At 39.5% G+C, this 13837-nt stretch overlaps 1 protein-coding gene across 1 annotated transcript in view; it reads left to right on the forward strand.

The window, feature by feature from the left end:
• The window catches only part of PLEKHG1 (pleckstrin homology and RhoGEF domain containing G1), a 521486-nt gene that overhangs the window by 331923 nt on the left and 175726 nt on the right, over nucleotides 1-13837 (forward strand). The window lies entirely within an intron of this gene.

Consider the following 13837-nt stretch of genomic DNA (forward strand, 5'->3'; position numbering starts at 1 on the left):
AGAAATGAAGAACCGAGCCACATTAAAACATGCCCAAAATTGTCGTGATAACAAAGGTTGCTGTATGTCAACATACACATTTGGAACAAAAAGGATTTTTGTTTTGTTTTGTTGTTGTATTCTCACAGGTGTTGATGATGGAAACTGATTGACACGTGGTGGCTGAAGAAAAGGAGCTCATGCAGTGTAGCAGAAATGCCAAGTCATGGCTTGGAACAGTGACTGAGCACCTGGTGGGAAGGCAGGACCAACCCAGAGGCGCTCAGGTGCATACAGTGTACCTACCTGAGTGACAGGAAGGGGTGAATCCTGCCTCCACCCCTTCCCAGACCACATTTAATAGTTGGTAGTGGGGCAAGGCTTTTTTACTAGAGATGTCTGTCTACCCTGGGCCTTCTAGATGTAAGTGGATTTTCTTTTTTTTTCCCCCTCTTTGTTTCTGCATTTATGTTTCTCTGTATAAGGCTGCTGTATTTGAGCATCTCCTCACTTGCTGTAGCCTAGGACTTTGCTACTATGCTGTCACTGCTGCATTTTCCGTCCTGCAAAAGTTTCTGAGAATGTATTCCATGCATCAGGCTGAGAGGTCTTGCTGGAATTTGAAGATCAAGCCAAGGTTGATGGTACAGTGTACCTACCAGTGTGAAGTTAATGAGGGTCTTGAAGAAGTCGTGACTTTATGTGAGGGAGAAGAACCTGGTGTAGGGGGCATGAAAAGTTTTAGCCGGGGTTTTTTTTGTCCTTGAAGCATTAATTAGTAATGTTATCACCCCTTTTTCAGTCAGAAGGTTTAGGCCACTTTCCACAACAACATGATGTCTATGTTTCAGTAAACTTGTTCTTTGTGTTTTACATTTGAGAAAAGGAGACATAAGCAGAAAGAAGTAGCAAATGCTTAAGTATCCTCACTAAGGAGTCAAAGAGCAGAGGAGAAAAAGAGCATTCCTGCATTGTCATAATTGTTTGGATTCTGGATTGGCTGTTCTGTTTGTTCCTGTTTATGAGCAGTGAAGCATGAAACTTAAAGCTGACAATATAAGGTGATTATATGACTACTGAAATATCTGTATGACTCCTGGAGTTGCATTTAAGGTATCCTATTGAATTATGACTCAGCTGCTGTCCAGCAGGACAACTATGGCTCCAGATTTGTTGGGTATGGTGCCTTTTGTTTCTCAGAGTTCTTCTTGGGCTTAACAAAGTACTGCACCTTTATCTCTAATTCCTTTTTCATGAGAAATAAAGATAAATATGGTTTGGTTGCAGTTGGACTTGGGAAAGATCTTCAATATCATCAACCTGAGCAATTCTATGATTCTGTGATTAAGGCATGTAACAGGAGAGGAATCGTTTTAAATTCTGTGAAATAATGGTATTTTTCAAATAAAAATATGGTATAATCAATAACTGAAATACTAGAGTGTTATACGTAACTTTAGAAATTTTGATATGAAGTATTTTAGAGTTTTCTAAGCAGTACAAAGTAGGAGATCCTCAACCTTAAACCAGAGTGTATTATCAATTAACTTTGATAGTAGTTGGTCCTGCAAAGGGAAGAAAAGGCTTCCTTTTGAAGTTTGCTTGAAATACTTATATTCACTACCTGTTTAGAAATCAAAAGCCACTGGAAATACTGACTCATTTTGATTATCTGCTTTTCTGAGAGAACACAAAAAGAATTGTGATTATTTCCTTTTACTGCTTGGGAGACCAAAGCTGCATATGCAAGTGTAATCACTTCAAAGAGATTTAGGATCTGTTTAATTCTGAACCATATTTCAGAATGCCCTTGAAATGAGGAACTGTGTTTCCAAACTGTCTGCTCTGCTACAATATCATACCTACAGCTGATGGTATGTAGGATTCCAGATTATAATTCAGCTTAAGAGTGTTTAAGGAGTTGAATGAGGCTGGTAGCTCATTCCTGTAGCTCAGTGAGATCCGAGAGACAATCCTCATATACAAACCTGTAAAACAAAGTGTCTCAAATGTCTCACTCCGCTTCAGTAGCATTATAAATGAAAGGTGGACAATGGGTGGTACTAGAAAGGGGGATTTCTTATTGTGATTACTATCTCCATCTTCACAAGAATGTGTGAACGTATGTATATAAAAGATTTTAAGTATGTATATACATATAAAGTATAGGTTAAATATGTGGCACAGCATTCTTTCTTCTTGTTTTATGAATGCATAATTATAAAGCCTCTGTAAGCACTATGTTTCATGAAAGGAGTTGTGAAATTTCCCAATGAGAAAATATTGAAAAACATAAAACGTTTCTGCTTTTGGAAGGTACAGAATTAAGTGCAAGAAAATTCCCTCAAGGAAAAGGAGTCTTAAAAGTGTTTTGTTTCCCATCAGAATATAGGAGCATTTTATTTAACTTTAACTACAATGTCTTCCTGACACTCGATGCACCTTCATTGCTTTCATGTTGAATGTATAGTGGTAAAATACGAGCTGCTTCTTGTTCATTAATTTTCTATTGTGATCTGTTTCCTCTCCTTTTCCACCCTCCATTCCATGACTGTGTGGTACTTAGTTGCCTGCTGTGGTTAAACCATCCATCATTTCTTGTTCCATTTTTGCTGAAGGAAGTTTCTGAGCTTTGCGCATTGTGTTCCTTTTCTGAAACAGAAACACAAGGTGTTGCTGTAGCACTAGATGCTAAACAAATTGTACTGAAGTTCTCAGGAGTTTATTTAAGGTTTTGTAAGACCTGAGTGCCCTTGTTCTCTGTCTTCAGTAACTGGATTTCTAGTTGCAACCCCAGAGCTGAGTAACTTGATCTTGTTGCCTCGACACTGACCAAATACTCACAGTCCTGAGTTCCCCTGTCTAAAGATGGTGTTATCTTGTTACTGAGAAGATTTAGAACAAGAGCAGACATGTAAGCAGTATGGTTAGGTGTTTTCATTCTGACCTTCAAACCAGCATATCCGTATATATATTGACAATGTTCTGTAACATCAGATGACACCTAACATACTATTTACTATGAAAAGGAACTGAGCTCTAGCATGAATCTTGGCTTTTGTGTGCAGGTTCGGGACACAGATCATTACTGTTTTGGATTACATCGAATAGCACTTCTTACGTTATCACCCTTCACTATAAAGCAGTCTTCTGCATTTGGTTTTAATAACAGTAGTAAAAATACAAAACTTGAGTGCTATGGTCAGCCCACAGAAGTAAATTACTTAACCTTCTTGTGCTTAGTGGAAGCAAAAGGGAAGCCGTCTCCAAATATCAACTCCTTCAAGTAAGCTGGTAAGATGAGGTTTCTTACATGCAGCTTATCCTTTTTAAAGGGTACCTAACTTCACACTTGATATAAATGTATAAAAAATATTTGACAGTAATGAACATGAACACTGTGCATAGTATGTCAGACTGACAGAAGACCTAGAAAAGCAGTGAGCACAGGAGAGTAACAAGATTTCTGACTTCTTGTGCATATGCCAATACAGAGTCTGGATTATGTCTCTCCATATATATATAACAAAAATCAATCCTTACTCCAAAGTTTGTCTTCCTTTCAGTAGAATTTGTTGTATCCTTTGCTTATAATTAGACAATTGAACATGAAGTAGAACTATGACTGAAGTAATAAAGGTTACTGCAAGCTGCAGCTAACTGCTGTGTTTTAACTGCCAGCAGTAAATCTGGGAGATTCTAAATGTCCTCCTTTCTGCAAATAGAATAAACTGTGTCTCTCTGGATATTATTTTCCAGCTTCACTTAGTAAATCGCTGATTAACAATTTGTGAAGTTTAAGAATGTGTAGTTATTCTGAATTAGTAGTTTGTACATAACTGATATTCTGTGGATCATTTGATCAGTAGCTGCAAAGTTTGTAATTGATGCTGTCATTAGCTAGTGCAGTGCTCACTCCAAATGAGACTGCAGTGTTATAAATTTGGGCTGTTTGGTTGAGTCAATTATCCAACCAGAAGATAGAGTCAGTGCAGCTTGACTTCTAATTAACTTACACAACAAATGACAAACACTGTAAGCAAACATACAACCTGAGGCACTCTTTTACTGATGTTCTTGTAATAGAAGACTACATGATTGTCTGCAGGAATCAAACATGGAAAGATTTTGAACACTCGAATGAACATATTAATCCAAGCTGTGCTAATTTCAGACAACTGTGGGCTTTCATTTCATGGTTTCACATCTGAGTGGAAGCACAGGGCAGTGTGGACTAAATGTGACTGAATGAGGAGTAGCCATGAGGAGTGGAAGATCCTTTTAATGATTATTATCTGTTGGATTTTCTTGCAGAACACTGAAGTCCTTCGTGATCATAGGCTGTGTTTTTTGAGCTGTGTAGTCATACAGCAGGCCTGTTTCATGGATAGACGTGTTTCCTTCTGTCTGTTGGAAAGAGAAAAGAGGAGGAAGTAGTTTTTATTGTATTATTTTGCTTCTCAGCGAAAATCTATTTCTTTGGAATTCGTCTTTAAAAATATATATATATATATTGCGTAGGCACAACAATCCCTTTATCTCCAGCTGCTTCTGATTAGCAAGAACATACGTGAAGTCTTTTACTATACTTGCTACCGTTCTCTGAAGGCCGCTAGATGGCATAAGGAGACTATGTAGGAACAGAGAACTTCGACTGGGAGCGTGTTAACGGGAGTGAGCAGGCTTAATGCTATCTTTTAACATATTCTGTTACCCAAATCACAGATTTAGTAATATGTATCTGAGATTAAAAAGCGAGTTTTTAACTGTGATCAAAAAGGAACTGATCAAAAACACAAAGTATTGTGTGTGCTCAAAAACCATAGGTGTTTACTGTAACTGCAAAGGATGTGATTCCTTTCAAATAAGCCCTGATTGATAAGCCTGGTAAGTAAGTTTTTTTTCTTCCTTATAGAAGGGAACTCGTTTTTTCTAGTCATATATTATGATGCACATACATAATGATACAGGTACAGAATTTTCATGTTATTCATCTGTCAAACTGTTCACCAGGTGTGTTTAAGAAAACACTTGTTATTTTCCAGCCACTTTTGTTCGTTGAATTAATTCTCAATTTATTTCCCTTTCTTCAAGTGTCTTCATGCTCATGGTCAGAGCTCAGCAACTCCAGCAAACAAGCAGCTAAGCCATGGCATGCAATCACTTTCCCCTGAAGGGCAGATCCAGCTCTAGTCTACTCAAACGCTCTTACTTGCTACTGTAAATCACAATGCATGGTTTGTCCTCCGTTAAGCACATAGGTATTTTGTTTAATATTTGTAGTTTGCCCGAAAGGAGGTAATCATAAAGGAGTTTCTTTCTCTTCAGACCTTATGTCGTGAGTGAATTAACATTAGACTGAGAAGAGCTGTGAAGGAAAAAGCACTCTCATCTTCTCCCAGCTTGGATCCTGCAAATCTTCACCTATTCTCTACTTCAAATGAAGGTCTTTTAGAATGAGCTGTGTATGAAAATTATACTCTATTTCCACAAAGAGTTCAAGAATTAAGCATGGAGCTTTAAATAACTAGGGAAGTAAGTGTATCTCACCTTATAATGTGGACTGTGGTGGCATAAGAAGCTTATGGGAGCACATAAGGGAAAAATGCCTGGGGATGAAATACAAATTTGAAGGCATACATGTAATGCTATGTTCAGACTAGCTTTACTGTTGTTTTACAACAAAGAAATTGCTTACTAGGGCAAGGTAGGCTTGGATTTGCCTCCAGGTGCAGAGGAGTTACTTGGTTGCCCAAGTAGGAAGTCAGCTGCCAACTTAAAATGATGACCCATCTGTGGTATTCCCCTTAGAGAAGATTCAGCCAAGTAGATAAAGCAGAAAACTGGCACTACTGCCCACATAAATCAGACAAATCACTTAGTAGTTTTTTCCTTCAGAGAAAAAGATACTAGAGAAGCCTCTGATTGCCTTAATCTGATAATATCAAATTTGTTGCCTCCATCAGTTTTCTTGCTTTCATATTCATCTTATCTATGATCAAACCGTATCTCTGATCATTAATCATGAAAGTATTCCTCCTCTAATAATCATAAATCCTGAAAGAATACTGGGAAAATAGGAGACTGAGACAGAATAGATCAACGCTGCTAAAATTTGACGCTGAACAGGCTGACCACTCTGTGCACTTGGAGAAGGAAAGAATGTAGGTTTGAATTAAACTCATCCTGTTTGCTACATTCAGTGTTTTATTTTCTCCTGAGAAATATGTCAGAGATCTACTTAAAAATATCAGGTTTTCCAAGGCAGGGCTTTCTGTCTATATGCTGTGTTCCTGTACACCCAAAGAGGAAAATAACTTCTAACAAAGGATGAGAAACACAACATTTTTTAAAAGCAGGATTCATACATGTTTAATGAAAGGCTGTTTACCACAGTGCTTATATGATGCTTAGATAAATGACTGATTTATTTCCAATTAATATGGTTAATTTGTTTTTCCTACCTGTGAAGTCTAGTGTACACAGTACATACAAGCATGTTTTGCTTATGTCACTGGATGCAATACAGGGCAGGTGATGGAAAAGTTGTAGACTTATGAGAAAACAGTTCATTCTTACCTTGAAAGAACTGGTAAAAGGAAAAGTTGAAGTGCAGAGAGCAATGAGAACTAGATGAGGAAAGGGTATATGAATTCGTGACATATATGGGGAAGAGAAGTTACTGCTTTGCAGATCTCTGTTGTTCAAATGAGACAGATAACAGCAATCTTAACAGGCATTCTTTTGCATATTTTTAAGTCACAGACAGTACTAAATTATTTACTCTATGGCCTCATGACATGACTGCTTCTGATTAGAATTTGGTAGTCTCCAGAAAGTATTGAATGCACTGGAATCAGATGGGCTCAGGTACATTAGCTGAAGCTAGTGTTGGTGTGGAAGACTCCCAGGGTCATGTGGTCAGTGAGGACCATTGGGTAGGGCAGTAGCCCAGAAGAGGCATCTGCAGTGCTCTTGGGACAGCTGCCCCTGCATCCTCCTGCTTCCCAACTGGAGCTGAGAAATGACTCCCCTTTGGCTAGTGTGGCTATGCCTGCAGTGGTTAAAAGAAAGGAGGAGAAATGATAGCAGTGCCGAGGAATGCAGGGCTGCCCACTACCTCACCCAAGCTAACATGTGGCTCTTAGTGAGCTTCATTATGTTTGGTTATCAGGCAGCCTAACAAAGCCATTGGTGGTGCAAGGCAGAAAGAACAAGTTTTGCCACCTGAAGAAGGCGTTTGGCTGTAGGAGGAAATAAAGTGCCGATCCCACAGTCTTAAGGCTAAACTCCCATGAAAGGCTGAAGAGTTATTATTTTTAGCAGGGCAAAGCCTAGGGGGAGGGCTTGTCAAATAGATTAAACCATTGTTAGGCGCAGACAAGAATTCTCCTGCAGCACTTTCCTTTCCATTACACCTGCATCCTGATGTGAAATAGAGTGTTGGGGAAGGGGGGGAAAGGAGATGGGGAGAAATGAGGAGGGGAAAGCTGAACTCAGAGAGCTAAAGCAGTGGCAGCCACTGATGCAGTTGTTCTTTCCTGTCATTGCTTCTCCCTATTAGCTTTTCTTAGTCCAGTTTCTTTCTGCGAATCCCCAGGGTAGTCTCTGAGAGCTCTTTATCATCTTTGGGCAAAATGTTTCAGCCTCCTCTCACCACTCTTGCTTCTTGCACTCAGTGGTGCTGATATGTCTAAGTGTCCAGAAGAGCCTGAGGACAGACTAGGAGGATGTTTGTCTCTGTCTCTCTCTCTCACTTTTTTTTTTTTTTTAAAGCTCCCCCAGCCTAATTCTCTTGCTCAGACTCGGCAGAATTGTTCTAGTTACCCCTTGCTTCATCCAGGCTATGAAAACTCATGCTGAAGCAAATGTGTTGCTGCACAGGTGTTGGACATTCAGCCATTCTCATCCAGGTGCTGTCTCATCTCACCTTTTGGAGCACATGTTTAAATACTGTTCAAAGCAGTCTGGTCACTGTGAGTTGGGGTGGATGGGCTATTTAAGGCTGCTCTTTTCCAGCTACCTTTTGTGAATTTCCTCCCTGCTGTATGACTTATCTGCCAGATGGAAGAGGATAGGAGAACATGTTTCTCAAAGGGAGATTTTTGGGAGGGCAGCTGGAGATTCAGCTGACCAGAATCATAGAATCACAGAATTGTAGGGGTTGGAAGGGACCTCCAGAGATCGTCTAGTCCAACCCCCCTGCCAAAGCAGGCTCCCTAGACCAGGTTGCACAGGTAAAGGGCTGACAGCTTGCAGGTGTTGTGGCAACAGGAGGTGACTCTTTTTATCTGAAGCTTAAGTATGAAAGAAGTGGGCCTACAGAAACAGAAAAGATCCTCAGAGACTGGGAGTTGTGGTCTGGCCCTGCTTGAGTCTCTCTTCTGTTTTGCTGTTCAATTTTTCAGGTCACAGCTATTAACAGAAGAAAATGTTTCAGGTCACAACTCTTCGTACAGCACTCTGGTTATGCAATAGTTCTTGGACCATACCCTGGTTTTATATTTCCTCTAAGTTCTCTAGTGTAAGGTCTTTCAGTCTAGAAACAGAGGCACGCACGTACAATAGTGATACATACTTCCTAAGAGCAGAACTGAGAGGAAGACTGAAGAAATATGAAAAGAAATAATCCACATACAGGCCTGTCTTTAGAAAACTAGCTGCTAAGAAATGGAGTCTACTGGGACCCTGAATTCTGACTGAATGGAAGGTGTGGCTGAAGTCTGTATCCCTTAATAGTCCAATTGCATTGGGAACTGTTCCTCTGAAGATAATGTAATGGTCTGTCCTCCACAAGTTTTTCCTGTTCTAAAGTAGTAGATTAGCCTGACTTGTACAAGCCTCTTGTACAATTGCATGGAAATATTTCATGCCTTATTCCCTTACCCATTTTATCATCAGAGTGGGGATCAGGCCTTTCTCTTAAGGACCTGAAATGCCTAAGTGTGAAAAGCCCCTCTTGAATGGGTAGATTAATAGCTGAGCTGTATGAAAATGAAATGTGTTCTTTCCTGCCTGATGTAGGCAGTCTGTTTTTGAGTTTAACTCTGCGTTTTTTATACAGTAAATTGCTTTCCAGTAATCACACAAACATTTAAAAGATTATACATAAAATTACAGGCATCTCCAAATCCATCACAGATGTCCTTGGGGTTTCTTATGCCTAGGGGAAAGCCTTGGTTTTTCAAGATGGAAAAAGCAGAATTAATTAAAGGAAAAAGTCTGGTTGCTTACACAGATATATGGGAATTATCAGACTGAGTCAGACTTAAACTGTGTAGACTGGCTTGGGTACAGTGAGTGTAGAAGGGGGCTCTAATTATGACTATTTGCACCCACTGGCACAGTGCATGCTTTCAGTCATGTAGACGGCTCGTGTCTGAGGAGCTGAGCTGTCTCCACTTGGAGCTGGGCTCTGTATAAGCAGAACTATAGCATAATTACTCTGGCTGCATACACCTTCCTCCTGGGAAGGGATCCACACACTGACATCTGCTATCAGCCTGAGCTAGAGGAGAAGCAGGGAAAGAGGAGCTGTTGCATTACTCTGGAACAGCTGCAGGTTGGGACTGGTGCCAGAAGTGGGGGAGGAGATTTTTGGGAGCCTGGAGAGATGAAGGCAGATCTCTTCAGGTCTGGGGCTGCAAAAGACCAACGCTGTGTGTGGGCAGGATCAGGATGCTGTGTGGGAAATATCTGCTGTTCCAGTGGAAAGGGAGTTCCCTCCTGAATCTTCATGCAAGCTGTTTTTCTTAAGTCCTGGGCTTTATCACAGATCTAAGTAAGCTCACGGGGTGGGCTGCAGAGCTGCAGCCTCTACCTCTTTCCGCCCATCCACCACTGGCAGCCGTTGGGATTGAAGATAGACTGCTTTTGACCCAGAGGGTCATGGGGCTGAAAGCAGCAGCGGGGCCGCGTGACTGCCTCCCAGCAATGCTATGAGGCATGTTATGGGAGGTATGTGCTCAAGGTAAAGATCTTGGCACAATGTAGGTGCTGCGGTTCTCAGCCTGGCATTGCCTGCTCGTTGTTGGGCGTGAGGCTGAGCGTGTTCCAAGAGAGCAAATAAATTTAGTGTACAGTTACATTGTCAGATGTTCTTTTCAGCTGGCTGCTTAATATGAAACACTGAATGTAAAGGCCATACACTGTTTTTACCTTTTGGTATTTGATACCGGATGAGCACTTTGCAAATCTTGCACTTCCTGTGACTTCATTTGGAAGTATCCAGTCACACCTGGGGAGAGCTGTAAAGTGCTAGTTGGGATGACAGCATCTTTCCTAAATACAACAGCACTTCCTCGGATTATATTTGAATGTTTGGCCCTCTTGAGGAGAGGGGAAATGTATTCGATCTCTGACAAAACTAAGGAAGAGTTTTTTGTGTTATGTAATTTGTAAGACCACTGGGAATAGTCCAGCTAGCAACCTGCTTCAAACTGAATGATTTAGGAATGTCCATGCTGTTCTGTTGAATACATCCAAATGGCATGAGATGCAAGTACATTAAAATCTTAGTCACAGTCTAAACCATGTTTCTATTATTCTTTTACTATAAGCATCACAAAAAGTAGTACAAACCAGCTCCCTATGTGTTACTTGCAGGAATGTGTCATGGGATTACTTCGTTACCAACCTAAGTGGGTTCTTTTTTTTTTTTTTTTTTTAAGTGTTTCACAGCTTTCTGATATATTCTTCTTAAAGCTATTTTTCCCTTTTTGTATTTAAAATGTATTCTGACTCTGAACAGAGCAGAACAAATACACCTTAATGAACATTGTAATGAATATGATGCTATGCTGGCTTGGGCAAACTAATTCATGAATCTCATTATCACTTTATTATATTCAGTATTTAGCATGTGTCCTGATGGAGGATATATGCTTATTCCAAAATTAAAGCCATATTTTGTAAGCTTGATGCATAACTTATTTTGAGTGGCATTGGATCAGGTAAACTAGGCAATGTGTTGGGCTTGCCCTATTTGGTGATATGGGTAAGCTCTCGAACATGCAATTTAAGGGTGGTATCTGCAGACAATGCATGTAGCTTTAAAGCAAACTTTGTTAAACAGTCAACAAAGTAGAATTTGCCTGGGCTGTCAGTGAAGTGCAAGCAGGAGAGGACAGGCTGTTTTGAATTTGCCTACTGGAAAGAGTCCTAATGGTATTTATCCACTTGTGCTGCTGAATCCAGTCAGTGCTGCAACTCACCAGCATTATCAATTGTCAGGGCCAATATATAATCTTTCTGAAACTCTCAGAAATGGTTTCAGGAAAAATGTGTTTTCAAGAATAAATCTCACTTTCACTTGTGATGTTTCATGCATCATGGCATAGTTGCTAGCTCTACTCTCATGTCTGTGTTAGTAGACGCAAGGAGTTGCTCAGTGAGTGTAGGCTTAACATTGCCTACAGTATTACTATAAATACATCACCACTAGCATATACACTGACCAGGTCTAAGCAAGGAAGTCAGTTTTGATCTCATGAGGTTTCTCCACTTCTAAAGTGGATGGAATACTTCGAGTGTGCTTTTGTGTTTTAAACAGCCTTCAGATTTCAGCAAACATCAGAGAAGTTTGGGGTAGCAAACAGTTCCTTTTCAGACTCTTTTCCTTTCCTGACTGAGTGTTATCTTTTCTGGCACAGTGTACATAGAGACATAATCATCTTTTCCAAAGGCAGTGGATGGAACTGTATGTTCACAGAATTGTAGAATCGTATTGGTCAAGACTAGAACTTGTAGGAGATGACACACCTTCATTCTCAAGCAAATGTTATTCCATCAATTATTCTCATGCAGTCTCTCCTGTGGGTCCAACCTGTGAATTAGACCAGAAACATACATACATTTTAGATGTATGAATTGAGTTTCAAGGTTCTGAATATTGCAACTATCAATGAGAATTCAGGTTTTCTCGGTGTAAGTCTGAGTCTGAATGATAACAAAAGAAACCTCCTGTCTATGTTTTTGTTTCCTTTTCCTCCATGTATTTCAAATGTAGTTTTTTCTTTTATTTCCTGTCTGTTGCCCATTTATCTTTTCCCACCATCTCTTCTAATATGTCACTTTTACTTAATGCAAGACCATTTGGATCAGGTGATTCACATATGTCCTTCCCCTGCTGAATAACCAACATGAGACAGGGAAGTCTACCCCCTGACTAGTGACAGCTTATTTCCTACTTAGTCCTTTTTAGCTGTTTTGGGTAAACATGGGTTTAACTCTAGTTACAAATGGAGAGAAGGAAGACGGATTATGCTGATCCAACAAGTTGAATCTTTACTCAGTTTTTGTGTACTGGCTTCTATAAGTTTCTGAATACACACTGAGGAGGTAGAAACCTAATGAGTATAGATATATTTAGAAGTTTTCCTTCAGATCTTTATATCATTATTACAATTTACATTAACAGAGTGTGATCCTGGATCTAACTTTTTAGACTTGCATTTCTAGCTATGTTTTACTTTCAATTTCTTTGCATTAGCAGTCCAGAGATATTTTGCAGACAAGTGAAAGCATTCATTCGTGCTATCCTGGATAGTACTTGTGAACAAGTTGATACACAAACAGGACTTCTGGTGTTTCATCACTACAACCACTGAGCAGACAGGGCTAGTGCAACCACTGTACCAGGTGTTTCTCCAGCTGCTGCTACTCAGGGATTAATGAAAGTGTACCTACTGGTTCTTGGGGTTCTGACAGGATGTAAAACAAGTCCTATTCTCTTCAGAGTAATGCCTTGTCACTTTGAAAATAGACAGAGGCCAAGTCCAAGCATGTGCTTGATATGTAGCGCTGGACCATACAAACTTCTGTGTTGATGTTGCTGTGAGAGGTAATCCTCTGTTTTTTGGTTTTGTTTTTTTTTGTTTGTTTGTTTTGTTATTGTTGTTTTTTTCTCTTTATGAAGTTACATTGAAGTAACAAGCTGCAGAAACATGCTTAGGATTTTGTATCCTTTCAGTATTTCTTGTGTAACACTGGCAGTGCTTTCAGTGCATTGTAGAATGTTTTCTATCTGATTTCATTTCCCTTTTTGTTGGCATTATTGTTCAGTAGAAACAACTATAATTCAAGAGCTCACACCACCAATTTCTTTTCTATTAAGAAAAGGATGAGGAAAAATTGTGACCAAGGATTTGTGGACAGGCACATCTGCAATGTTTTATTTAAGCAGTGTTGATGACTACAAGAAAGAAATATGTAACCAAAGTGAAAGCATAAGCAAAGTCTATTTAGTTTCTAATTGTAGTAAAGTAGTAACTCCAGGAATATGCTATTGATTAGCTCTCAGTGAATTATTTCTTAAAGCAATTAGCTTCTGTATGAGTTCATTTAATATTAGTTCTTCAAATGTATCACAAGGAAAAACTGTTCTCAGAATGAACAAGCTTGGGGATTTCTTTTTCTGAATATCTTTCCTCTTACACAAAGCAATGTAAAGCTTGACTTTTGCACTTCAGCTGCACAATCCTTTTATGTGTGGACTGCATTGACAGATGAGGTCTTAATAATACATAGAAGACAGTATTTGACTGCAAAATTTCTTGTAGTAGTGATTATTAATAATGTTAGCAACCATACGGAGCATGATCGGGTTTCATGTCCCAGTAAATTTGTACCACTGGAAGTTTTAAAAGGAGAAAAAGAAAAAAGCATCTCTGTAGTTACAAACTAAGTGCAGCTGTTACAACATCAGCAAGATGAAACAAATATTGAATGGGTTTAATTTTCATGGCCTCTTGTTTTCTGCAGTGACATTTGAGGGATTTATTATGTAAGGCTGCAGCACCACATGGAAAAGATGCCAAGCCTAAAATGGACTAAATGGCTAAATGATGTGTTCTGACTG

Source organism: Cyrtonyx montezumae, unplaced genomic scaffold, assembly GCF_038088225.1.
Source record: "Cyrtonyx montezumae isolate F1298 unplaced genomic scaffold, pur_monq_1.0 scaffold_0, whole genome shotgun sequence".
NCBI classification, from domain to species: domain Eukaryota; kingdom Metazoa; phylum Chordata; class Aves; order Galliformes; family Odontophoridae; genus Cyrtonyx; species Cyrtonyx montezumae.